Genomic DNA, 26,727 nt, shown 5'->3' with positions numbered 1-26,727 from the left:
GCGGCGGCCATTGGATTCAGCTGCATGGCCGCTGCAAACAGGCGTTTATGGCCCTTATTGGGACTCTGAATTTCCAAAAATCTTTTGACAAGCTACCGCACAAGAGGCTTCTCTATAAGATCGGAGTCTCTGGTATTAGTGGAAATATATTGAGCTGGATACAGAATTGGCTGACAGGATGCAGGCAAAGAGTAGTTATAGATGGATTTGGATCTGTTTGGAGACCAGTCACCAGTGGTGTCCCGCAGGGATCAGTGTTGGGACCGTTCTTTTTACTATTTTTATTAATGATATGGATTTGGGGGTTGGTGGCACAATTTGCAAATTTGCAGATGATACCAAGATCTGTGTGAGTGCTGGAACTGTAGAAGAGGCTCGTCTGATTCAGGCAGATCTTAATGTGTTGGGAGACCGGGCTCAAGACTGGAAAATGATGTATAACTTGGATAAGTACCGTGTTATGCATGTGGGCAGGGCAAATGCTCAACATTCATACACCCTCCAGGAAAAGGCATTAAAGATGGTGGAGATAGAAAGAGATTTGGGCATTCTAGTGCATACATCCTTGAAGGTACACGAGCAATGCCATGCAGCGATAGCTAAAGCAAATCGGCTGTTGAGGTGCATCCATAAGGACAAGTGAGTGTAAGACGAGGCGTACTGTTTTGTCCTTGTACAAGACCTTAGTCAGGCCGCACTTGGAATACTGTGTCCAGTTTTGATCTCCTCACATGGTGGGTGATATTGAGGCTCCAGAAAGGGTGCAGAAGACAGCCATTAGACTAATTCCAAGTCTAAAGCATCTTATTATCAAAATAGGTTGAACGGGTTGGAACTCTTTACCTTAGACTTGGGTAGACTTAGGGGGGGATATGATTGCGGTTTATAAGATAATGAAGGGAATAGAGAGTGTTCCAGCTGGCCGATTATTTCAATTAAATAGGATTGGCAGGACCAGAGGGAATAAATTTAAGTTGTATAAGGCTCGATCTAGGTTAGATGTCAGGAGGTGGTTCTTTTCACAGAGAATAGTAGACCTCTGGGACAAGCTGCAGGGATGCCTACGCATGCGCGGTGGCAGTTCAGCAAAACCCTTGAGTGAAAGGCTGTATTCAAACTGCCTTTGAAGTGGCGAACCTGCCAGAGCGATGCGTTCATACAGTGTCGAGCTCCCAGTCTACAAACTGTGCTGCAACAGGTCATGCCATCAATAGAGCGAAACGCTGCAATCACCATATTGTTAAGAGACTGAAGGCTGTTTATTCAAAATACCACGACTGAGGGAATAGTTGAGGGACTGTGTTGAAAATGGCCTCATTGCTGTTGAAGGGGTTGTATGGCGTGCTATTGTTTACCGCACTGTTGGAGGGTCTGTATGTCACACCCACCCCCAGCCTCTACGTTGACTTGCCGCCACTTTGTGGCCCTGATGCCGGCCAGTTCGCTCCCTCCCCCTCCTAGCCCAGGCCGAGTGGACTCCCGGTGCGTTCCCCCGCCCTTAGCCCAGACCGAGTGGCCTCTCGCACCGGCCCACTGCCTTCCCGAGCTGAGTGTGAAAAGGTGAATTGGAGTTTGATGCTGAAGGTACGACTTCAATTTTTTAATTTCTTATAGAATTGCGGTAATGATTATTTCTTGATTATTTTAATTGTGCGAAGGATGGTTTTGTAAGTCTGTTCCCTCTGAAAAGTGGTGTTTCTATTGAATAAATTTTATTTTTCAATGTCTCGTTGGTAGTTTTTGTTTGCAAATGCACTCCGCATTGATTTGTTGAATATTTTAAAGGCTTGGTTCAGGTCCAGGTCCTCTCCACTTCCCGCCCCTATCCCAGGCCGAATGTCCTCCGATGTACTTATCTGCGCCAATTTCTTTAACTCTCCACAAGGGTTAAAGAAGTGGCCATATAACGCTGGCCTAAGTAGAAATGGAGTAAGTATTAGCCGGCCAAAGTTGCCTAAATGGCCAGACCTGGTGTAGGTGGCTGGTAACTCCCTCTTTTTAAAAATAAAACTTACCTAAAAAAAACATAACTAAGTCAGTTAGTCTAGTGCAAATTGATTGGGGAAACTGAGGATTTTTAAGTTAGGCCAGAAAAAGCAGCCTACTCCAAAAAAAACGGAGCAAATACTGGGGAAAATTGAGCCCAATGAAACATAGAAATTTACAGCGCAGAAGGAAGCCATTTTGGCCTGTCGTGTCCACGCTGTCCGACAAAGAGCCAGACGGCCCTCAGTCAACAGCCCTGAAGGTTTATATATAAACCTATGAACAATGAACAATGGTGGACAGGTAAAGTGCATTCGGCCCAACCAACTGCGATACCCCATGTATCGTAACACTTTACACTCCACCCCACCCGGAGTCATGCGATCTCCTGGGAGAGGCAAAAAAACAGATAAAAACCCAAGTCAATTGGGGAAACCATCTGGGAAAATTCCTCTCCGATCCATCCAGACAATCGAAACTAGTCCAGGAGATTACTCTGGCCGTATTAGATTCCCTGAAATACTTACCATTGTATCTGCACCAGCCACAAGTGGTTATCTAGTCTAATCCCACTTTCCAGCTCTAGGTCTGTAACCCTGCAGGTTCTGGCACTTCAAGTGTCCATCCAAGCACCTTTTAAATGTGGTGAGGGTTTCTGCCTCTACCACCTTTCCAGGCAGTGAGTTCCAGACCCCCACAACCCTCTGCGTGAAGAAGCTTCCCCTCAAATCCCCTCTAAACCTTCCACCAACCACCTTAAACCTATGCTCCCTTGTAATTGACCCCTCCACCAAGGAAAATAGGCCCTTGCTATCCACTATACAGGCCCCTCAAAATTTTATACACCTCAAAGAGGTCTTCCCTCAGCCTCCTCTGTTCCAAGGAGAACAAACCCAGTCTATCCAATCTGTCCTCATAGTTAAGTTTCTCCATTCCAGGCAGCATCCTCACAAAACTCTTCTGCACCCTCTCCAGTGCATTCACATCCTTCCTATAATATGGCGACCAGAACTGCACGCAGTATTCCAGCTGTGGCCAAACCAGTGTATTATATAATTTAAGCATAACTTCCCTGCTTTTGTATTCTATGCCTCGGCCAATAAAGGCAAGCATTCTGTACGCTTTCTTAACCACCTTATCCACCTGGCCTGCTACTTTCAGGGATCTGTGGACAAGCACTCCAAGGTCCCTTTGTTCATCTACACTTCTAAATGGCCTACCATTTAATGTGTGTACCCTTTCCTTATTAGCCCTTCCCAAGTGCATTACCTCACACTTCTCCGAATTAAATTCCATTTGCCACTGTTCTGCCCACCTGACCAGTAGATTGATATCCTTCTGCAGTCCATGACTTTCCTCTTCTTTATCAACCACATAGCCAATTTTAGTGTCATCTGCAAACTTCTTAATCATACCCTCTATATTCAAATCTAGATCATTGATGTATACCACAAAAAGCAAGGGACCCAGTACTGAGCCCTGTGGAACCTCACTGGAAACATCCTTCTAGTCACAAATATCCATCAACCATTACCCTTTGCTTCCTACCTCTAAGCCAATTCTGGATCCAACTTGCCACTTTTCCCTGGATCCCATGGGCTTACCTTCGTGACCAGTCTGCCATGTGGGACCTTATCAAAAGCTTTGCTATAGTCCATATACACTACATTGTACTCACTACCCTCATCGACCCTCCTGGTTATCTCCTTGAAAAATTAAATCAGATTAGTCAAACGCGATCTTCCCTTAACAAATCCATGCTGACTGTCCCGAAATGTAGATTTATCCTGTCTTTCAGGAATTTTTCCAGTAATTTTCCCACCACTGAGGTTAGGCTGACAGGCCTGTAATTACTCGGCCTATCCCTTTCTCCCTTCTTAAACAAGGGTACCACATTAGCAGTCCTCCAATCCTCCGGCACCATGCCTGACTCCAAAGAGGACTGGAAAATGATGGTCAAGGCGTCGGTTATTTCCTCTTTTGCTTCGCTCAACAGCCTGGGATGCATTTCATCTGGGCCTGGGGACCTATCCACTTTCAAAGCTGCTAAACCCCTTATTACTATGTTTATTTCAGCCAGAGTTTCACTTGTTTAACTACTCCTTGATTGCAGTATCTGCATTGCCCCTTTCCTTTGTGAAAACAGATGCAAAGTATTCTTTAAGAACCATACCCACATCTTCCGCCTCCACACACAGATTACCCTCATGGTCTCTAATAGGCCCTATCCTTTCTTTAGTTATCCTCTTGCTCTTAATATATTTATAGAACATCTTTGGATTTTCCTTGATTTAACTTGCCAAGAATTTTTCATGCTCTCTCTTAGCATTCCTAATATCCTTTTCAGTTTCACCTCTGAACTTTATATATTCCTCCACAGATTCTGCAGTATTTAGCCGTCAGCTTCCCTTTTTTTCTTTATCCTCCCCTGTAAGTCCTTAGACATCCAGGGGGCTCTAGAATTGTTATTCCCACCCTTTTTCTTTAAGGGCACATGTTTGGCCTGAGCCCTCCGGATCTCCTCCTTGAATGCCTCCCACTGTTCCATCACTGATTTGCCTTCAAGTAGTCGTATCCAGTCCACTATGACCAAATCACTTCTCAACTTAGTAAAGTTAGCTTTTCCCCAATTTGGGACTTTTATTCCTGGTCTATCCTTGTCCTTATCCATAACTACCTTGAATCTGACTGATTTACGGTCACCAGCACCCAAGTGCTCTCCCACTGATCCGCCTTTCACCTGCCCAGCATAATTCCCCAAAACTAAATCGAGAACAGCCCCCTTCCATGTTGGGCTTGCTACATACTGACTAAAAAAGTTCTCTTGAATGAATTTTAGGAATTCAGCACCCTCTATACCCTTCACATTATATTTGTCCCAATCAATATTCGAATAATTGAAATCCCCTACTATTCCTGCCCTCTGGTTTTTGGACTTCACAGAAATTTGCCTACATATCTGCTCTTTTATCTCCCTCCCACTGTTTGGGGGTCTATAATACACGCCCAACAGTCTGATCAACCCTTTTTTATTTTTCAGTTCGACCCATACGGCTTCATTTGATGATCCTTCTAACATATCATCCCTCCTCACAGCTGTAATAGTTTCTTTAATCAATACCGCGCCCCCCCCCACTTTTTACCCCTCTCTCTGTCCTGTCTAAAAATCCTGTAACCAGGAATATTGAGCTGCCAAACCTGCCCCTCTTTCAGCCATGTCTCTGTAATGGCTATAATGTCATACTCCCAAGTGTCTTCCTGTTCTCTCAGCTCATCCGCCTTATTTGCTATACTCCTTGCATTGAAGTAGATACAATTTAGCACAGGAAGACTTCCTTGATTACAAACTAACCCTTGTTTCCTCTGTCTTACAGATTCACTTTCCACATTCTTGCTTTCCAATTTCAGCTTTACTTCCTTCCCTATTGAATTTGTTCTCAGGTTCCCATCCCCCTGCCAAGCTAGTTTAAACTCTCCCCAACAGCACTAGCTAAACTCCCTGTGAGGATATTGGTCCCGGCGCTGTTGAGGTGCAACCTGTCCGGTTTGTACAGGTCCCGTCTCCCCCAGAAGCGGCCCCAATGCCTCAGGAATTTAAAGCCCTCCCTCCTGCGCCAACTCTCCAACCATGCGTTCATCCACTCTATCCTTCTGTTCTTGTACTCATGAGCACGTGGCACCGGTAGTAACCCGGAGATTACTACCTTTGAGGTCCTACCCTTTAATTTTTCTCCTAGCTCCCTAAATTCTGCTTGCAAGACCTCATCCCTCTTTCTACCTATGTCATTGGTCCCGATGTGGACCACGACCTCTGGCTGTTCACCACCCCCGCAGAATGCCCTGCATCCGCTCTGTGACGAGTGGCCTCCAGGTGCGTTCTCCCGTCCCTAGCCCAGGCCGAGTGGCCTCTCGCACCGGCCCACTGCCTTCCCAGTCTGAGGATAAGGGGTAAGCCATTTAGGACCGAGATGAGGAGAAACTTCTTCACCCAGAGAGTGGTGAACCTGTGGAATTCTCTACCACAGAAAGTAGTTGAGGCCAATTCACTAAATATATTCAAAAGGGAGTTAGATGAAGTCCTTACTACTCGGGGGATCAAGGGTTATGGCGAGAAAGCAGGAAGGGGGTACTGAAGTTTCATGTTCAGCCATGAACTCATTGAATGGCGGTGCAGGCTAGAAGGGCTGAATGGCCTGCTCCTGCACCTATTTTCTATGTTTCTATGAATTGGAGTTTGATGCTGAAGGTACGACTTCAATTTTTTAATTCTTATAGCAGGTGCACCGTAGTGACTCCAGCTGCTCCAGCTCCGAAACGCGGAGCTCGAGTAGTTGAAGCTGGAGACACCTCCTGCACACATAGATATCGAGGATGCGCAAAATGTCCAGGATTTTGCACATGCCACAGGACATGTGCTCCACAGGACTGAGCTGCCCTGCCATCCCTCTAATTAGACTTATCTGTTATAAAAAAGAAAGAGAGATACTTATCAATCAACCAGCCAATCACTTGCCTGCCCGGACGAGGGCTGTGAGCGAGCAGATGTTGGAAACGCAGTTTGGAGCCGAATCCGAAATCAGCGGGGTGCAGGGGAATAACGCATTTGGCAGCGGGAGGCCCGGAGGTCGGCAAGGAGCGGGAAGCTCGTAGGACGGCAAGGAGCGGGAGGCCCGTAGGATAGCAAGGAGCGGGAGGCCCTGAGGTCGGCAAGGAGCGGGAGGCCCGGAGGTCGGCAAGGAACGGGAAGCTCGTAGGATGGCAAGGAGCGGGAGGCCCAGAGGTTAGCAAGGAGCGGGAGGCCCTGAGGATAGCAAGGAGCGGGAGGCCCTGAGGTCGGCAAGGAGCGGGTGGTCCGGAGGTCGGCAAGGAGCGGGAAGCTCGTAGGATGGCAAGGAGCAGGAGGCCCAGAGGATAGCAAGGAACGGGAGGCCCTGAGGTCGGCAAGGAGCGGGAAGCTCGTAGGATGGCAAGGAGCAGGAGGCCCAGAGGATAGCAAGGAGCGGGAGGCCCTGAGGTCGGCAAGGAGCGGGAAGCTCGTAGGATGGCAAGGAGCAGGAGGCCCAGAGGATAGCAAGGAGCGGGAGGCCCTGAGGTCGGCAAGGAGCGGGAAGCTCGTAGGATGGCAAGGAGCGGGAGGCCCAGAGGACAGCAAGGAGCGGGAGGCCCAGAGGTTAGCAAGGAGCAGGAGGTCCGGAGGACAACAAGGAGTGGGAGGCGCAGACATCAGCAAGGAGCGGGAGGTCGGAGGTCCGCTTGTACACTTTTACTGCTCTTCCTCATTGACGGCCCAATGAACGTAACATCAGCCCCCCACAAGCTGTATAATTGACCCAGGGATGACTGCCGCATGCTAGTGAACAGGGACATTGACCCTCAAATAGTCTTTCCCCCCATTGCCCAGCAAAATCATGTGGTGTGTATGCCTCCACTCATCATTCAGCAGCAAAATTGACCCGAGGATAGAGCAGTCCACTGAGTGGCAAATCAGCCCTGCAGCAGGGGAAACGAGCTCATCGCAACCCCTTCCCAACATCCCGAGCTCCCTTTCCCTTGAGAGTTCACCACCTTTAGCTCCCCATTGAGAACATTTATTTATATTTCCTCCCCTGATCCCTCTTTTTCCTTCCAATATTCCCGATCCCTTTTCCCTCCTCTCATCTCCCACGTCTCTCCCTCTTCATCTCCCTCCCTCCCCTCCTCCTTTCTTCACTTCCTCTCCCCATTTACCCAGTTTTCCTCTATCTCTCTCCCTCTTCCACTCTCCTATCTGCCTTCCCCCCCCCCCCCCCCCCACCCCCTTTCATTTTTGTCCCTCACACATCTGAACCCTCCCACCCTTGACCCACCGTTGTCGGCCGTGCCTTCAGCCATCTAGGCATCATGCTCTAGAATTCCGTCTCTAAACCCCTCTGTCTCTGCCTTTCTCCTTTCTCCTAATATCCCTATCTTGGGCTTGGTGTCTATTGTAGTCTATAAAAAAGCACCCTTGACCGATGCTTGACCTAAATACGGCACTTGGTTTCTACTCAATGCGTCATGAGGTTGACACTCAATATATTAAACGTCTTGTGCCTGCAAACACTTACTGCTGTCCTGATGCCAGACTTACTTCATGTGTTACAATTTTGTGGCCTGATTTTCTGCATTTTCTTACGCCTGGGAGGAACACTTTGTAATGCTTCTATTTACCTGGCCTCTGATTAGCAAGGCATGTGAACTTTGTTCCTCCCCAGTCCATTGTAGCATCCTTCAAATCCAGTGGTGCTGTTCTGGTCAATTTCAAACTCTCTTCAGCCATTGAAGAAGCTGGCTGCAGAGTTTATATTCTCCTTTGGCCAAGTTGGCCTTTCTCCACCTCGCAGTACAATCCTTTAATATTTTTGTTTTGACCCAGCTGGCCTTGTCCCCAGGTTCCCAGATGGGGCCGGGACCATCTTCAAAAAATGTTTTCTTTGACCAACTGAACAAACAACTTTGATTGTTTTTTGGCCAACTGACCATGGTCCAAGACTCCTGCCTATTGGCTTGGTACAGTATTTAACATTTTATGGCTGATTATCTTTGGTTCCAGTTTCCCAGCTAAGGACTGAGATACTGTCAGTGACACAGAGGCGAGGCCAGCAGGGAGATTGGGAAGCAGTCTCAGACACGGGGCAGATAGACCGAGAGGGAAAGGAGACTTTGGATAACAGAGAGAGATGGTGGAGGCGGTGATGGGGGTGGTGATGGAGGAACGGATCAGGTGGCAGAGAAATGGTGGCCAGGGTTTTTCACTTCGCTCGCCAGCCTATAATTTGCCATCCATAAAAATGTACAGATGGAAAAGCACAGAAGCAGAAAGCCTCAGTCAGTGAGAAGAGATTGGCGAGATAGAGACATTGCTGTTGTGTCTGTCACACTCCAGATGTCACAGTCCAGTGATCGTACTTCAAAGCTTCCCACTTTGTTACAGATTCAAAGCAGTCAGCAAAAGAGAAAGGAAGTCAGTCATTTCATGATGTGATCTTCTGATCTGGAGCCAGAAATCTACAAGCAGCTACAATTACCTGGCCACTTCTCCAGAGGGAGTACTTGAGCAGTGGCTTTAAAGGAACAGACCAGGTTAGCAATTACATATCACAACCATTCTCCATATTACCTTGAACAGTGCTAGTGGAGATCTGCTAGATAAAATACAATTAATTAAAATTCTTAATAATAAAGTCAGGCAAGCAAGCTAACTCTATTTAAACCATTGATAGCTCAGCGGATTATCAAGTTATTATCAATAATATCAGGCGTTCACTGTTGGGCCTGTAGGACTCGGCCAAAAGCTCAGCTCTTGCTTTAACCAAAAGAAGATGCATTCCCTTCCCCTCTCCTCTCACCCCCCCCCCTCCCCCAACCCCACAATAATGTGACTGAAACATTCATAAGCAAATTGTGAAAACAAATTGTCCAAGTTGTGAGGTGATTTTCTCGAGTCACTACGTGTAGCAACATTGTAAACAAATGGAGGAAGATGTCTTCGAGTTGCTATTTCCAGTGAAATCTTAAACGCGTTCAAAAAGAACTCGGCGAACATAGTAGGCCATTCAGCCCCTCGAGGCTGTTCCACCGTTCAATTAGATCATTGGCTGCTCTGTATTTTCACACAAAAGGTAATGGAGATCAGGAACGCTCTCCCCCATAAAGCTGTTGAGGCTGGTGGGGCAATTCAACATTTCAGAACTGTGGTTGATAGATTTTTGTCAGGTAATTGTATTAAGGGATATGCAACCAAGGTGGGTAAATGGACAATTCCTCTACAAATACCAAGCAGAGGAAATTTTCGCCCAAATATTTATTTCGAATATTGCGACTTTAGGAAATTACATCATCATTGCTACTGGTGTTGTTTTCTTGTTTGCTTGTTTAATTTTGGACCGAGGTGGTAGGTGGACGGAGTTTAGTCACCTTGTCAGTCATTTATTATTGATGTTTCTACATGTTATTGTCTCTGGCTAAAATTTCAGATAAAAGCTCGGAGGGGAAAGAAGGCCAAAAAAGACAAAGCAAAAGACACGAGGAAAAGGCATGGTTCTCATCTGTCTGAATAAATAGATTAGTTCCCCTTCTTTGTGGGAATTACTAGCAGGGAGCAGCCCAGCTGGGAATATCTGAATTTGGAGCATGGATTTTGATTAGGACTCCTTTGTGAGTCACGCACTCTTCTAGATTCTTTCATAATAGTCGTCTGGGTAGTTCTTTAACGCAACACTGATGTTATAAAAATTGGCCTTACCATTAACAGCTTGTGGTGTCATTTGAAGTCTAACGTAATCTGAATAAAGCAAGTTTAAAAACATATAACTCGATCTGGAATTGCCTAACTTGGATTCAAATGGAGGTCAACCCTGCTTACAGGAGATAAAAATACCACAACCATGCTGATTCTTTCTGACTCTGTGCAATGCAAAGGCAAATATACTTGGGTGAAATTCAGGCTCCAAATACTGGCACTACATTGCCATGGGGAGTAATCCTCAAATGTGCGAAGGAAGCCACAGAAGGCAGAAAAACAGAAAATGCTAGAAATATACAGCAGCTCAATCAATATCTGTAACGTGGAAACAGGTTATTGATGCAGATCCCTTCATCAGAACTAAAGTCACCGTCAGTTTTAAGTGCAGCAAATAGTGATTGATGCCTGAAAGTAGCGACGAAGAAGAGAAAGAGGGAAACTAGAAGGGAGGTACTAGGATTTCAAGAAAGATAAAATAGTTGAAGTGGTCAGAGTGTGAAAAGCTTTTCGAAAGGGAACTATAGATATACGACTAGCCATGAGATAGACTGCAAGAAAAATCTTGAAAGCAAGCCAGGTGGAACAGTCACAGTATTTAGTTTCGATACATTTAATTACATTAACATGAATTTACTGCACAGATTTATCACTGTGCCTAAACTTAATATGCCTTGTAAAATGCTCTATCTTGTGGAGAGAGATGATAAGAGTAGTGAATGAAATTAACATTAATAAGTGTTCCCTGTAGGTGTAAAGTGAATGGTCTGCCTATAAGTTATGTAGGGAAGTTATGCTAAACCTGTATCGAACATTGGTTAGACCACACTTAGTACTGCGTACAGTTCTGGTCACCAAATTATAAAAAGTATATAGAGGCACTGGAGAGGGTGCAGAGAAGATTTACAAGGATGATACCAGAAATGAAAGGGTACACATATCATGAATGGATGAACAGGATGGGTCTCTTTACTCTTGAAAAAAGGAGGCTGATGGGTGATCTAATAAAGGTCTTTAAAATTATGAAACGTTTTGATAAGAGTGAATACAGAGGGAATGTTTCCATTTGTTGGGAAGAGCATAACTAGAGGCCATCAATATAAGATAGTCACCAAGAAGTCCAATAGGGAATTCAGAAGAAACTTCTTTACCCAGAGAGTGGTGACAATATGAAACTACCACAGGGAGTGGTTGAAGCAAATAGTATTGTTGCATTTAACTGGAGGCTAAATATGAGGGAGAAGGGAATAGAGGGTTATGCTGATAGATTTAGATGAGGAAAGACTGGAGGAGGCTCGAGTAGAGCATAAACGCCGGCATGGACTGCTTGGGCCGAATATCCTATGTAATCCTATGTAATGGTCAAGATAAATGAATTGACATTAAATGGCAAGTTGTGATTCTGGCCATGCAGCTTTCTTTTTCAATTCTCCATTGAAACCATAAACACCACTGGCCGCGCAGGCATCCACAGCTTGGCAGGACCAGCACCCGCTGTAACGTTGAATAATGGGTCCATCCATCGATATACTTTGCTCGAATTAAATGTGGTACTTTAAAGGAGAAAACAAACTTTCAGGAACAGCAGCTGAGGAAGGCTGTTGTTAGGATCTTGGCGGAGAATTGCTTTTTGAAAATTATTTTTAACGTGAGGAGGGGGGGTCGCAAGGAGAGCATCGGATCGGCGGTGTGGGGGGTGATCAGCAGATCGTGGGCTAGGAGGCCGATCATGGCAGGTTAGCTTGGGTGTGGGTGGCCAAGAGGAAGCACTCCGGCTCTTCCTGGCCCACAAGCAGTGCTGGAAAAGCACCTACCTGCTGGATTCGCTGTTCTTGCCTCCCTTCAGTTGCCAGGTTTCCCAAGTTCTGGGAAACCTGGTTCGCAGCACATTGAAAGTAAAAATCTGTTAAAATCTGAGGCACGCAGCCTCATCGGCAGAATGAAATGACTGACCCGCCTCTCGACAGCAGGTTACGTTCGTGGTGGGTTGGAGTTGGTTTTCAGATTTTTCTGAATTTAATCCCACCTCACCCCTCTTCCACCTGACCTAGGGTTACAATTCCCCAATTGTCTCTGTGTTGCATCTCTGCACAAGTCACCATATCACTCCCAAAGATACTGCTGCTTCTCTCATTGCTTAAACATTCATACAATAGTCTGCTCTGGAAGAAATCTGCAAAAAAAGCATCTGAAACACGAAGGGGAATTTTAACTGGCGGTCAGAAAGCCGGCGGGAGGCACGGGCCACCCAGAAGGGAACTGCAGTGGGTGGCCCAGTCCACTAAAGAGCTGGAGTAATATGATGGGAACAGGCTAGTTACTGATCATAGCCACAACACTTTTTCCTGTGAGTCTGTACCTCATATCCGCTAATCTGTGGGGAATAAAAAAGTGTCTTCCAACTTCCAATCTCGCTTGAGACTTATTAGTTATAAACTGTGAACTCTAGTTCTGTGCTCACTATCTAAGTCAAATAGCCTGCTGACATTAACATCAGCTAGCTGTCTCAGTATTTTAAAACCTGGATTGTGTTTCCTTGTCATTTCCCTCAGAGCCTTAAGTCTTGTAACCAGATGTGTTGCTCTTCTCTGACCTCTTGGCTGGTGCTTTCCAGTCATCATCCAAGATGGAAAGTTGCTGATCAACATGGCTTCCTATAGAACTGTTTATTAATTTCGATTTTGGCAGAAATATCGGGTGGACATGAAAGATCCCATAGTACTGTTTGTAAAAGAGAAGTGAGTTCTCTTTGTATTCTGGCCATCATGCATCTCTCAACGAACACCGGCAAAATATATCTCATTTGCTGTTTGTAGAACCTTGTGTACAAATTAGCTGCCAACTTTGTCTACATAACAACAGTGAGTATTCATTCAAAAAAAGAAAGACTTACATTTATATAGCTCCTTTCATGACCTCAGGACGTTCCAAAGCGCTTTACAGCCAATTAATTACTTGTGAAGTGTAGTCACTGTTGTAATGTAGGAAATGCAGCAGCCAATTTGCGTACAGGAAGCTCCCACACACACAATGTGATAATGACCAGATAATGGGGCTGAAATTTAGGGTCCGGATAAGGCCCGTAACCGCCATTTTGCAGTGGCCATGCAGCGGAATTGAGTGGCCGCCGTGTTGCAGTCAATTGGCTGCCACGAAGCAAATTCAGCTCGTGGACTTTTCGGCCTGTCCTCATTTCCTCCCCACTGCTGCTGAGCGCCGCAAGCGCATCATCAAAGTGCGCACCACCGATCTCCCGCACCTCCAGAATACTCCGCCCCAATTTTACCTGCAAAAATCTTTGCTCTGCCACGGGGTGCCTCCGACACCTTGTTCTATGTGTGTGCGGCACGGCAGCGCAGCGGCCCTTCAAAGGAGGGCGCACTGCCGTGGCGGCCATGTTTTTATTTTTTCCGGCCTACTTCCCGATCGGCCAGCCAATTATTGCCCCGTTTCCACCGGGCCGCCAACAGGCAGCCGAGCACCCCCTCTTGGGTGCCAGGCTGCTTGCTCAGCCGAAACCCTCCCTGGTGGCCCAGTGGCCCAGTGGCTGAACCTACAGAATCGCCCATTCTCTCCTCTTTAAATGAGGGGAGGGATGTGGTGACGCACACATGCAGTGACGTCACCACCGCTCCGCCGCTGAGTGACAGCAGCGGAGTCTCGGTCCCGCCCCAACTTCCGCCCCTCACCAGGACTTACTGCCATACTTCCGCCCCCATTATGACCAACTTCGGTCTTGTCGAAAATAAAGCAACAAAGACTTGAATATTGATCAGGAGGCGACCTCTTCCCATGCGGTGGTAAAACCAGGTAAGAAATCGTAGGTGCGTCAGGTTTCTGGCATTGCAGAATTTCAGCCCCAATGTGTTTTAGATGTTGATTAAGGGATAAATATTGGCCAGGGCACACCAGGGATAATTCCCCTGCTCATCTTCGAAATGGTGCCACAGGATCTTTTACGTCCACCTGAGAGAGCAGACGAGACCTCAATTTAACGTCTCGCCTGAAAGATGGCACCTCCGACAATGCAGCACTCCCTCAGTACTGGACTGGAGTTTTACCTAGATTTTTATGCTCAAGTCTCTGGAGTAGGGCTTGAACCCACAACCTTCTGACTCAGAGGTGAGAGTGCTACCCACTGAGCCACAGCTGATACTAAGCTGCTTGATGACATTCTGAGGGTGTGAAAGATGCTATATGAATTTAAGTTCTTTCTAACGCAGATATCAGTTTAGCAATTCGCTAATATGTGTGGGGTCTCAACATGGTAGGAGCAGGGGAAATAACCTAAAAAAGTAGAATTTTTACAAACAGCTTGTTTTACCTTAACTATCTGGGAAATATATTATATCAAGAGTTCTCTTTCCCCACACTTACCTTCAGCTTTAAAGTACACTGCATTCATTACTCAAGCCTTGTTAAAAGAACCTTTTTACAAAACTCCCATTGTAAGAAACTAGGGCAGATTTTAACCCCAAGATCGGAACCACAGCCATCTTAACTGTGCCATTGGCCGAGGCAGCCGCCGGCGGCAGGCAGAGGCCTCATTGATATATGTAAACCATGGTCCTATGCCACATTGAAGGCCCCTACGCCACTTTTATGTAAAATCGCAGAAGTTACGCCCAGTGCCCAGACTTAGCAGTATTTTAAGGCATACTCAGCTGCTGGTAAATGGATCATAGGATGTTTGTGCCATTTGTATTGTCAGGAGAGTTTCCAACTTCCAGATCGTTTCTTTCTGATATTTTTCTCCTTACTTATCTTCAGTAAGCTTTATCTGCTTATAATAGGAGCTATTATTGCCAGTTTTATTTGAATGGAGGAAGAGGAGCACCAGCCACAGCAACAAGCACTGAACAGTAGCTGTGCCGATTAGAGCACAGCAGGTGAGAGGGGTGCTCGTAGGAAGCCATACCGAGCACACAAGGTGTACAGGTCAAGAATCACTTTCTTGGGTCTATCTGAAGAGCAGTAGCTCCAGACAGGCTGTTGCAGATCTCTACAGCCTCCTGCAACAGGATCTGCTGCCTGCTGGACTAGGTAACTATGCTTTGCTAGTGGCCAGTACAGCCCTTAACTTCTTTGTCAATGGATCTTTAAAGTTTGCTACACAGGGGACATTACCCTCATCTCCCAGTCGACAGCTGCATTAAACCATTAAAAAACAAATTATTCATTCACTGGAAGTGGCCGTCGCTAGCAAGGCCAGCATTTCTTGCCCATCCCTAATTGCCCTTGAGAAGCTTGAACCGTTTCAGTCCATCGTAGCAGTTTTTTTCTGATACGACAGAGTGGTTTGCAAGTGGCTATTTCAGAAGAAAATTAAGAGTCAACCACATTGCTGTGTGTCAGGAGTTACATACAGACCAGACCAGGTAAGGACAGCACGTGACCTTCCCTAGAGGTCTTTAGTGAACCAATTTGCAGCACTGGCTGGCTTTCCTCAAGTCCAGGGCATCATTGACTGCTCCAGAAGACCAGCCAGCAGTCTTTGTGAATTGGAAGATCTACCACTCCGTTAATGTCCAGGTAGTGTCCAATTACAGAAACGGGATCATGCAAGTTTTTGCAAGATACCCAGGCAGCTGTCACAGTGCATTTATCCTGCGACAGTCTACCATCCCCCCAATATGTGACCCTCCCAGGAATGTGGCAGGATGGCTGCTTGGGGCCACATGGCTCATGACACCCCACTGCAATCCCACCACCCCTGAGCAACCTGGTCATAATTAAAGGCAGGGGACCATCAGGCTCATTATTGAGCATACCATGGGGCTAATAAAGCAGAGGTTCATGTGTCTGGACAGATTAGGGGACTGTACAATATGCCGCAGAAAGAGTCTCCCACATCACACATTGTGCAGCCTACTGCACAATCTTGCCGTACAGAGTCGCCTGCATTTGGAGGAGGCACAGCAGCAGGGGTTCCTGGGAAGACCAGGAGGAAGACGAGGAAGTAATAAAAAATGATGGTCACCTCATCGCCATGCAGCAAGAGATGTAAGGGGGGGAGGTAATTGATCAGTGATTTTGGTAACATGCGCATTTCCCTGCCCTGAAAACTTACATAAAGCCCCTCTACATTAACATACATTGTTACATCTTTTACCACTCCCTTCATTCTGCCTTAAAGAACATTGAAACTATTCAGCCAGCATCTATATCAATAACACACTGAAAATGCAGACTCAGAAGCTGCTGTAAAACCACACTGCAGACCATTGTGCCAAATATGATATATGTGATTAATTTAATTTCCATCAAATATTGTCATCCATTTATTTCTCATGCAAGTGGCAACCCATGGTGCTTTTCTTATAAGAAGCTTTCCTAATGAGATGTTCCTATGAGGTACACCCCTAGTGGCCACCGCAAAGCAGGTGGAAGGCTGCTCTTGCTCATGTGGGGACCCTCGAGATGCTCGCAGCTGGTGACTTCTGGGTGCTCGGGCCTGTGAGTGCCCAGCTACAGACTGCTGCATCTTGGCTGCTGTCAGGACAGTCTGCTTGGAATGCAATCTGTCTTCAGAGAATGGGGCCGCGCTTTAAGAGGTACATTCCCACTTCAAATAGGCCAGGGGGGTTCGGGGGCACACCAAAATATGGATGCATAACATGGGCAGTCTGCCGTTTTCTGACAAGAATAGGTGGACTGCCCCTCAATTATATCGAAGTGAGGCCTGGCTGTTAAAATCACCCAGGCCTCACGATGGCAGCATCATGGAGGCTTCCTGCACGCCCGATTTCTGCCTCCAACTTAAAAGGCAGGATTACTGTTTCACTGATCCTTACCATATCAATACATTTTGAAAGGAGCTCCAGCAAAGTGCTACTTTGTAAGCCCTATGGGCTGGATTTTCCGGTCCTTTGCGTTCCGGGTTTCGCCCCGAAACGCCATGAAAGGCGGCGGTGAGGTCTCCAACGACCCGCCGAGATCATCCAGTCGGGTTTTGTGGTGGCACTGAGCAGCACCGCCGGGAAGAGCTGGTGTGCAACGCCTCTGGTTGCAACATCAGCGCTAGTTTGAGCTCCTGCCCGACCTGTATGCCTGGAAGTGCGCCCACAATGACCGACTGGGAAATCAGTGGTTCAGCCATGCTGGCGGCAGAGAGGAAGGTAAAGTACTACAAAAGTAAGTGCGAGCCTTCTTTGTTTCTTTTTGTGCGTTTTGGTATTGCAGTGGCGTGGGCAATGTTTTACGAATGTTTCTGTGGGTTATTTTAGGTTTACCCCCCACCCCCAGCCTCGCTCGGCGCACTTCCGGCCCGGCTCTTTAGCTCGGGAGTTTCCCTTCCTTGTGTCACAAGAGGTGTACAACGCCTCCCTCAGCGCTGCGTCCCCTGACTCAGAGCCCAGTTGCCCAAACTTAAATACTAAAACGCAAGCTATTCCCGGCCACTAACTTTCCCGCCCTGTCGCCATTATCGGCCAGAAACCAGAAAAGCCAAAAGTCCAGCCCTATGAGTTTTAAAGAGGTGAATTTTGACAGCATTGGGAAACCAATACAATCCACGTAAACATCAACAAACAAAAAAGAGCGGTCAATTTATGGAACAGGCTCCCTCGAGAGATGGTGGAAGCAGTTAGTATTGATTCATGGAAACATAGAAAGTAGGTGCAGGAGTAGACCATTTGGCTCTTCGAGCCTGCACCACCATTCAACAAGATCATGGCTGATCATTCACCTCAGTACCCCTTTCCTGCTTTCCCTCCATACCACTGATCCCTTTAGCCATCAGGGCCATATCCAACTCCCCCTTGAATATATCTAGCAAACTGGCATCAACAACTCTCTGCGGTCGAGAATTCCAGAGGTTAACAATTCTGAGTGAACAAGTTTCTCCTTATCTCGGTCCTAAATGACCTACCCCTTATCCTTAGACTGTGTCCCCTGGTTCTGGACTTCCCCAACATCGGGAATATTCTTCCTGCATCTAACCTGTCCAGTCCCGCCAGAATTTTATATGTTTCTATGAGATCCCCTATCATTTTTCTAAACTCCAGTGAGTACAGGCCCAGTCGATCCAGTCTCTCCTCATATGTCACTCCCGCCATCCCGGGAATCAGTCTGGTGAACCTTCGCTGCACTCCCTCAATAGCAAGAACGTCCTTCCTCAGATTAGGAGACCAAAACTGAACACAATATTCCAGGTGTGGCCTCACCAAGGCCCTGTACAAATGCATTAAGACCTCCTTGCTCCTATACTCAAATCCCCTATCTATGAAGGCCAAAATGCTATTTGCCTTCTTCACCGCCTGCTGTACCTGCATGCCAACTTTCAATGACTGATGAACCATGACACCCAGGTCTCGTTGCACCTCCCCTTTTCCTAATCTGTCACCATTCAGATAATATTCTGCCTTCGTGTTTTTGCCACCAAAGTGGGTAACCTCACATTTATCCACATTATACTGCATCTGCCATGCATTTGCCCACTCACCTAACCTGTCCAAGTCACCCTGCAGCCTCTTAGCATCCTCCTCACAGCTCACACCGCCACCCAGCTTAGTGTTATCTGCAACCTTGGAGATATTACACTAAATTCCTTCATCTAAATCATTGATGTATATTGTAAATAGCTGGGGTCCCAGCACTGAGCCCTGCGGCACCCCACTAGTCACTGCCTGCCATTCTGAGAAGGACCAGTTTATCCCGACTCTCTGCTTCCTGTCTGCCAACCAGTTCTCTAACCACGTCAATACATTACCCCCAATACCATGTGCTTTAATTTTGCACATAATCTTTTTTGTGGGACCTTGTCAAAAGGTCATTCAAATTAGACAGATTTCTTTCAATAATAACATCTTAGATACAATATATGAGTAATTTGAGAGATGACGTGTGGTGAGTGTAGCATGTTCGGGAGGAACAGGTGACTGTGGACCTGTGGTTCCCAAAGCTCTCCACCACTGGGGATTTTCCTCGCCTCATGTCTGGGTCTGTTGTAGACTAATGGATCAAGATTGATTGCTATGATTAGACAACAACGCCATAATCATTGAATCATGCGACTACCCAGACGGTCGAAGGTGAACGAGATGGACCGTGGGTTTTTTTTTGTTGAGTAATTCTGATGTTCCTAAGATCAGATTTCTGAGTTTTAGAAATTATGACCTGGATAATTTCTGGGAGTTAGCCACTTCTGATTTGTACCATATAATCAGGCTCGCAAAACTTTCTTTTCAGGGTACACACGATAACCAACAGCAATTGAATTTAGCCTGGATACTCTGTAATCCTCTCTACCATCCATTTTAATTTGTTACAAATTTCAAGTGATTTGGAGAGAATTATTTGAAGCAAAATGAGGAGAAAAAAGAAAAACAAATGACTCAGTTGACCCATAAAGAACATGTCCGCAGAAAATCTTTGTTTGCTGTTTGCAGAATCACACACATGTAGACATGTTTAATGTAACACAACTCCCAGCTGCAGACAATGAGATAGAAACATTGGGCCCAAGTTTCCACATGATTCGCGCCTGATTTTTAGGAGCAACTGGTGGAGAACGGACTATCTTAGAAATCGCAATTCTCCACATTTTTTTTTCTGCAGTTCTAGTCAGGTAGAACAGTTCTACTTTGGAACAGAATTTTTTCTTCAAAAGGGGGCGTGTCCGGCCACTGACGCCTGATTTGAAAGTTTCCACAGTGAAAACGTACTCCAAACTAAGTTAGAATGGAGCAAGTGAAGATTTTTGTAGAACTGAAAAAACCTGTTCCACACATTAAAAAATCAGGCGCAGGTTACAAATTAGGCGTCCAGAACGAGGTGGGGGGCAGGTGGGGGGGGGCATTAAATTCTACAATAAATCCTTATTTATACTTCTACAAATATTATACAAATAAATCCAACCTGAATAAACATTTATAAGCAAAGAAAAGATTAAATAAACCATCTTCCTACCTGTGTGAAAGTGCTTCAGGCACGGAGAATTCTGCAGTCAGCCTGAGGCACCCGTTCTTCCCGCGGAGGGGGGTGGAGGAGGAGGCGCCCGTTCTTCCCGCGGAGGGGGGTGGAGGAGGAGGCGCCCGTTCTTCCCGCGGGGGCGGGGGGAGGCGCCCGTTCTTCCCGCGGGGGGTGGGGGGGGGAGAGGAGGCGCCCGTTCTTTCCCGCGGGGGGGGGAGGAGGCGCCCGTTCTTCCCGCGGGGGCGGGGGGAGGCGCCCGTTCTTCCCGCGGGGGGTGGGGGGGGGGAAAGGAGGCGCCCGTTCTTTCCCGCGGGGGGAGCGGAGGAGGAGCCCGTTCTTCCCGCGTGGGGGGGGGGGGGAGGAGACAGTGAGAAGGCTGCAAGTGCTGATGTGCTGATGGCAATGTGCTTTTATTAAAAAAATGTTCAAAAATTAAACAGCTACAAAGAATTACAAAAATGGCCGAGTGCCAATGTTTTTTTCACACTGAGCATGCGCGAACGCTCCAACGCGCACGCGCAGCGTTGCCGGCAGGAAAAAAACTAATTTAAATAGTATCCGCCCCCTCCCACTTACAAAATTGGTGCGAGTGTAGGCTCCACCCCCCTGGGCGCCGTGCCAGGCAGACATGGAGCTGCAGAACGCTCCAGAATCGCGATTTTTTTTCTTAGGCGCCGTTTTAGGCGCGGAAAACGGGCGCCCAGCTCGGAGGGCGCCCGTTTTTTATCGTGTGGAAACTTGGGCCCATAGAAACTAGGTGCATGAGCAGGCCATTCGGCACTTCGAGCCTGCACTGCCATTCAATAAGATCATGGCTGATCATTCAACCTCAGTACCCCTTTCCTGCTTTCTCTCCATAGCCCTTGATCCCTTTGGCCATAAGGGCCATATCTCATCATCATAGGCGGTCCCTCGAGCGAGGATGACTTGCTTCCACAAGAGTTCACAGATGTTTCAATCCATATCTAACTCCTTTTTGAATATATCTAACGAACTGGTCTCAACAACTCTCTGCAGTAGACAATTCCACAGGTTAACTCTGAGTGAAGAAGTTTCTCCTCATCTCAGTCCTAAATGGCTTACCCCTTATTCTTAGATTGTGACCCCTGGTTCTGGAACTCTCCAGCAACGGGAACATTCTTCCTGCCTCTAACCTGTCCAATCACGTCAGAATTTTATATGTTTCTATGAGATCCCCTCTCATTCTTCTAAACTCCAGTGGATACAAGCCCAGTTGATCGAGTCTCTCCTCATATGTCAGTCCTGCCATCCCGGGAATCAGTCTGGTGAACCTTTGCTGTACTCCCTCAATAGCAAGAACGTCTTTCCTCAGATTAAGAGACCAAAACTGAACACAATATTCCAGGTGTGGCCTCACCAAGGCTCGGTACAACTGCAGTAAGACCTCCCTGCTCCTATACTTAAATTCCCTAGCTATGAAGGCCAACATGCCATTTGCCTTCTTCACCGCCTGCAGTACCTGCATGCCAACCTTCAATAACTGATGTACCATGACACCCAGCTCTCGTTGCACCTCTCCTTTTCCTAATCTGTCACCATTCAGATAATATTCTGTATTTGTGTTTTTGCCACCAAAGTGGATAACCTCACATTTATCCACATTATACTGCATCTGCCATGCATTTGCCCACTCACCTAACCTGTCCAAGTCACCCTGCAGCCTCTTAGCATCCTCCTCACAGCTCACACCGCCACCCAGCTTAGTGTTATCTGCAAACTTGGAGATATTACACTCAATTCCTTCATCCAACTCATTAATGTATATTGTAAATAGCTGGGGTCCCAGCACTGAGCCCTGCAGCACCCCACTAGTCACTGCCTGCCATTCTGAAAAGGACCCGTTTATCCCGACTCTCTGCTTCCTGTCTGCCAACCAGTTCTCTATCCACATCAATACATTACCCCCAATACCATGTGCTTTAATTTTGCACACCAATCTCTTGTGTGGGACCTTGTCAAAAGCCTTTTGAAATTCCAAATACACCACATCCACTGGTTCTCCCTTGTCCACTCCACTAGTTACATCCTCAAAAAATTCTAGAAAATTTGTCAAGATGCCAGAAGCAGCAGAAGTGACTGATTATTTAGCCTGCATATGGGGACAAAAACTTATTTCTGCTTTGTCAAGCTTCTTGGGGGTAAAAATCCCTGTGTGCTGCTTGTTAATTTGTGCGAGGAATGCATATTGCAAAATTACACATTCTCGCCCTTCAGCTTTTCATCTATTAAAGTGAGCGGCTGTGCCATTAATTGACTGATTCCTTATTGTTCCTGGTGCTTCATTAATTCATGAATTGGCTGGTGCCACCTGCTCTGTTATTATTTTCAATTGACTGCTGTATAAATTTACAGAATCCATTAGCTTGTGCTCACTGCTCTATGAGTTTGTAGATTCATTGGTGGCCAGTGCTCTATTAATGTATTAATTCATGGTGCCTGCTTACCTGTGTCACAGTGTTCTATTGTCAATGATGCATGTTACATATGAACATAAGAATTAGGAGCAGGAGTAGGCCATATGGCCCCTCGAGCTTGCTCCACTATTCAATAAGATCATGGCTGATCTTCGACATCAACTCCATTTTCCTGCCCGATCTCCACATCACTTGATTCCCTTTGAGTCCAAAAATCTATCTATCTCAGCCCTGAATACACTCAACAATTGAGCATCCACAGCCTTCTGGGTAGAGAATTCCAAAGATTCACAACCCTCTGAGTGAAGAACATCCTCCTCATCTCAGTCTTATACCCTGAGACTATACCCCCTAGTTCGAGACTGCAGCCAGCGGAATTACATAGGATTACATAGAATTACATAGAAGATACAGCACAGAAACAGGCCATTCGGCCCAACAAGTCTTCTGGTGTTTATACTCCACACGAGTCTCCATCTACCTTATCTCGGCCTTTCAGCATATATTTCTATTCCCTTTCGTCTCATGTACTCGTCTAGTTTTCTTTTGAAAAGCATCTAAGCTATTTACCTTAACCGCTTCCTGTAGTAGCGAGTTCCACATTCTGACCATCCTCTGAGTAAAGAAATGTCTCCTTATTTCCCAATTGGATTTTTTAGTAACTATCTTGTTTTTATGGCCCCTAGTTTTGGATTCTCCCACAAGTGGAAATATTCTCTCCACATCTACCCATTCATCATTCCAAAGGGAAAAAATCAAGCTGTTCGGTCTTACCCGATAGCTGTAATCTCTCAGTTCTGGTACCATTCTTGTAAATCTTTTTTGCACTTTCGCCAGTGCTTCTATGTGGTTTTTCCGAGTTGAGTTTTCCTGTTGCAATAATGTGGAAGAAGGCAATCCTATTGTGTCGCAGTTGAAGATTTCCAGCTTAATGCAATTATTTTCTAATCTGCATGTTACGATGATCGGATGTTATTTTATTGTTTTAGGATGCAGTGTCATTATTTACTTTGTGAGCACATCAAAATAAAACATTTCAACACTGAGGTTTTCAATCCCCCATGTGCAGTGGTGTGGGAGATTGACTGGTAAATGTAATATATTTAATCCCCCCCTTTCGCACTTCCCAGGTGGAAAAACATCTCCCAGGCAGCACATCTATAGTGTTTGTAGCACAAAGCCTCTAGCCTGCAAACTTCTACTCCCCCGAGCACCATGTGCTTGCACCATCTGCATACGGGACCAGAAATTTCAGCCCCAGTATTACTGAATTTCAGCGGAGCATGTCAAATCATTTTACTTTTCTAGGAACACAAATACTTACCCAACCACATGCTAACAGACACAAATAGAGTCGAGGAAAATATTGTTTACCACACAATGAAAGAAAACATCCATAAAATATTAAGTAACATTTGTTTTTGCTTACTAAACAAATATCTGTTGCTCAGACAATGGCTCTGCTTTTGTGTGGTTTCAAACATGGTTGTGTGTTGAACTGTTATGATGAAAAACACCCATAAGTCAAAGGTTCACTCCAACTGTATCATGAAAATGTTGTCAAAGAAACTAGTTAACTTGCCTTCATATTGAAGATGCCCTCATAGATTGGCTTAGACACTCAATTAAGCTGCTTATAGCCGTGTGTTGATACATAGAAACATACAAAATAGGTGCAGGAGGAAGCCATTCGGCCCTTCGAGCCTGCACCACCATTCAATATCATGGCTGATCATTCACCTCAGTATCCTTTTCCTGCTGTCTCTCCATGCCCCTTGATCTCTTTAGCTGTAAGGGCCATATCTAACTCCCTCTTGAATATATCTAACGAACTGGCCTCAACAACTTTCTGCGGTAGAGAATTCCACAGGTTAACAACTCTCTTGAGTGAAGAAGTTTCTCCTCATCTCAGTCCTAAATGGCTTACCCTTATCCTTAGACTGTGACCCCTGGTTCTGGACTTCCCCAGTATTGGGAATATTCTTCCTGCCTCTAACCTATCCAATCCCGTCAGAATTTTATATGTTTCCATGAGATCCCCTCTCATTCTTCTAAACACCAGTAATTACAGGCCCAGTCGATCCAGTCTCTCCTCATATGTCAGTCCTGCCATCCCGGGAATCAGTCTGGTGAATCTTCACTGCACTCCCTCAATAGCAAGAACGTCCTTCCTCAGATTAGGAGACCAAAACTGAACACAATATTTCAGGTGAGGCCTCACCAACGCCCTGTACAACTGCAGTAAGACCTCCCTGCTCCTATACTCAAATCCCCTATCTATGATGGCCAACATGCCATTTGCCTTCTTCACCGCCTGCTGTACCTGCATTCCAACTTTCAATGACTGATGTACCATGACACCCAGATCTCGTTGCACCTCCTCTTTTCCTAATCTGTCACCATTCAGATAATATTCTGCCTTCATGTTTTTGCCACCAAAGTGGAAAACCTCACATTTATCCACATTATACTGCATCTGCCATTCATTTGCCCACTCACCTAACCTGTCCAATCACCCTGTAGCCTCTTAGCATGCTCCTCATAGCTCACACCGCCACCCAACTTAGTGTCATCTGCAAACTTGGAGATATTATACTTAATTCCTTCATCTAAACCATTGATGTATATTGTAAATAGCTGTGGTCCCAGCACTGAGCTCTGCGGCACTCCACTAGTCATTGTCTGCCATTCTGAAAAGGACCCGTTTATTCCGACTCTCTGCTTCCTGTCTGCCAACTAGTTCTCTATCCACGTCAGTACATTACCCCCAATACCATGTGCTTTGATTTTGCACATCAATCTCTTGTGTGGGACCTTGTCAAAAGCCTTTTGAAAGTCCAAATACACCACATCCACTGGTTCTCCCTTGTCCACTCTACTAGTTACATCCTCAAAAAATTCCAGAAGATTTGTCAAGCATGATTTCCCTTTCATAAATCCATGCTGACTTGTATGGATCGTGTCACTGCTTTCCAAATGTGCTGCTATTTCATCTTTAATAATTGATTCCAACATCTTCCTCACTACCGATGTCAGGCTAACCGGTCTATAATTCCCCGTTTTCTCTCTCCCTCCTTTTTTAAAAAGTGGTGTTACATTAGCTACCTTCCAGTCCATAGGGACTGATCCAGAGTCGATAGACTGTTGGAAAATGATCAGAAATGCATCTGCTATTTCTAGGGCCACTTCCTTAAGTACTCTAGGATGCAGACTATCAGGCCCCGGGGATTTATCGGTCTTCAATCCCATCAATTTCCCGAACACAATTTCCTGACTAAAAAGGATTTCCTTCAGTTCCTCCTTCTCACTAGACCCTCGGTCCCCTAGTATTTCCGAAAGGTTATTTGTGTCTTCCTTCGTGAAGACAGAACCAAAGTATTTGTTCAATTGGTCTGCCATTTCTTTGTTCCCCATTATAAATTCACCTGATTCTGACTGCAAGGGACCTATGTTTGTCTTTACGAATCTTTTTCTCTTCACATATCGATAGAAGTTTTTGCAGTCAGTTTTTATGTTCCCAGCAAGCTTCCTCTCATACTCTATTTTCCCCCTCCTAATTAAACCCTTTGTTCTCCTCTGCTGAATTCTAAATTTCTCCCAGTCCTCAGGTTTGCTGCTTTTTCTGGCCAATTTATATGCCTCTTCCTTGGATTTAACACTATCCCTAAATGCCCTTGTTAGCCACAGTTGAGCCACCTTACCAGTTTTATTTTTACTCCAGACAGGGATGTACAATTGTTGAAGTTCATCCATGTGATCTTTAAATGTCTGCCATTGCCTATCCACCGCAAACCCTTTAAGTATCATTTGCCAGTCTATTCTAGCCAATTCACGTCTCATACCATCTAAGTTACCTTTCCTTAAGTTCAGGACCCTAGTCTCTGAATTAACTGTGTCACTCTCCATCTTAATAAAGAATTCTACCATATTATGGTCACTCTTCCCCAAAGGGCCTTGCACAACAAGATTGCTAATTAGTCCTTTCTCATTACACATCACCCAGTCTAGGATGGCCAGCCCTCTAGTTGGTTCCTCGACATATTGGTCTAGAAAACCATCCCTAATACACTCCAGGAAATCCTCCTCCATCATATTGCTACCAGTTTGGTTAGCCCAATCTATATGTAGATTAAA

At 45.9% G+C, this 26,727-nt stretch overlaps 1 protein-coding gene across 10 annotated transcripts in view; it reads left to right on the top strand.

Moving 5' to 3' along the window:
• wdr27 (WD repeat domain 27) overlaps window positions 1–26,727 on the top strand; it is an 838,472-nt gene that overhangs the window by 322,657 nt on the left and 489,088 nt on the right. Inside the window, exons 23-24 of one of the 10 annotated variants that reach the window (XR_011594977.1) lie at window positions 8,939–9,087; window positions 9,981–10,238. The exons of 8 other annotated variants lie outside the window; for them this stretch is intronic. The gene's annotated coding sequence lies outside the window, so the exon portion shown is untranslated. Of the gene's footprint in view, window positions 1–8,938; window positions 9,088–9,980; window positions 10,239–26,727 lie in introns of those variants that run through there. One more of the 10 variants, XR_011594978.1, reaches the window with a different exon arrangement.

Source organism: Pristiophorus japonicus, chromosome 9 (genome assembly GCF_044704955.1).
Source record: "Pristiophorus japonicus isolate sPriJap1 chromosome 9, sPriJap1.hap1, whole genome shotgun sequence".
Taxonomy (NCBI): domain Eukaryota; kingdom Metazoa; phylum Chordata; class Chondrichthyes; family Pristiophoridae; genus Pristiophorus; species Pristiophorus japonicus.
The sequence above is the reverse complement of the archived record's forward strand: the minus strand, read 5'-3'. Positions and strand labels throughout refer to the sequence as shown.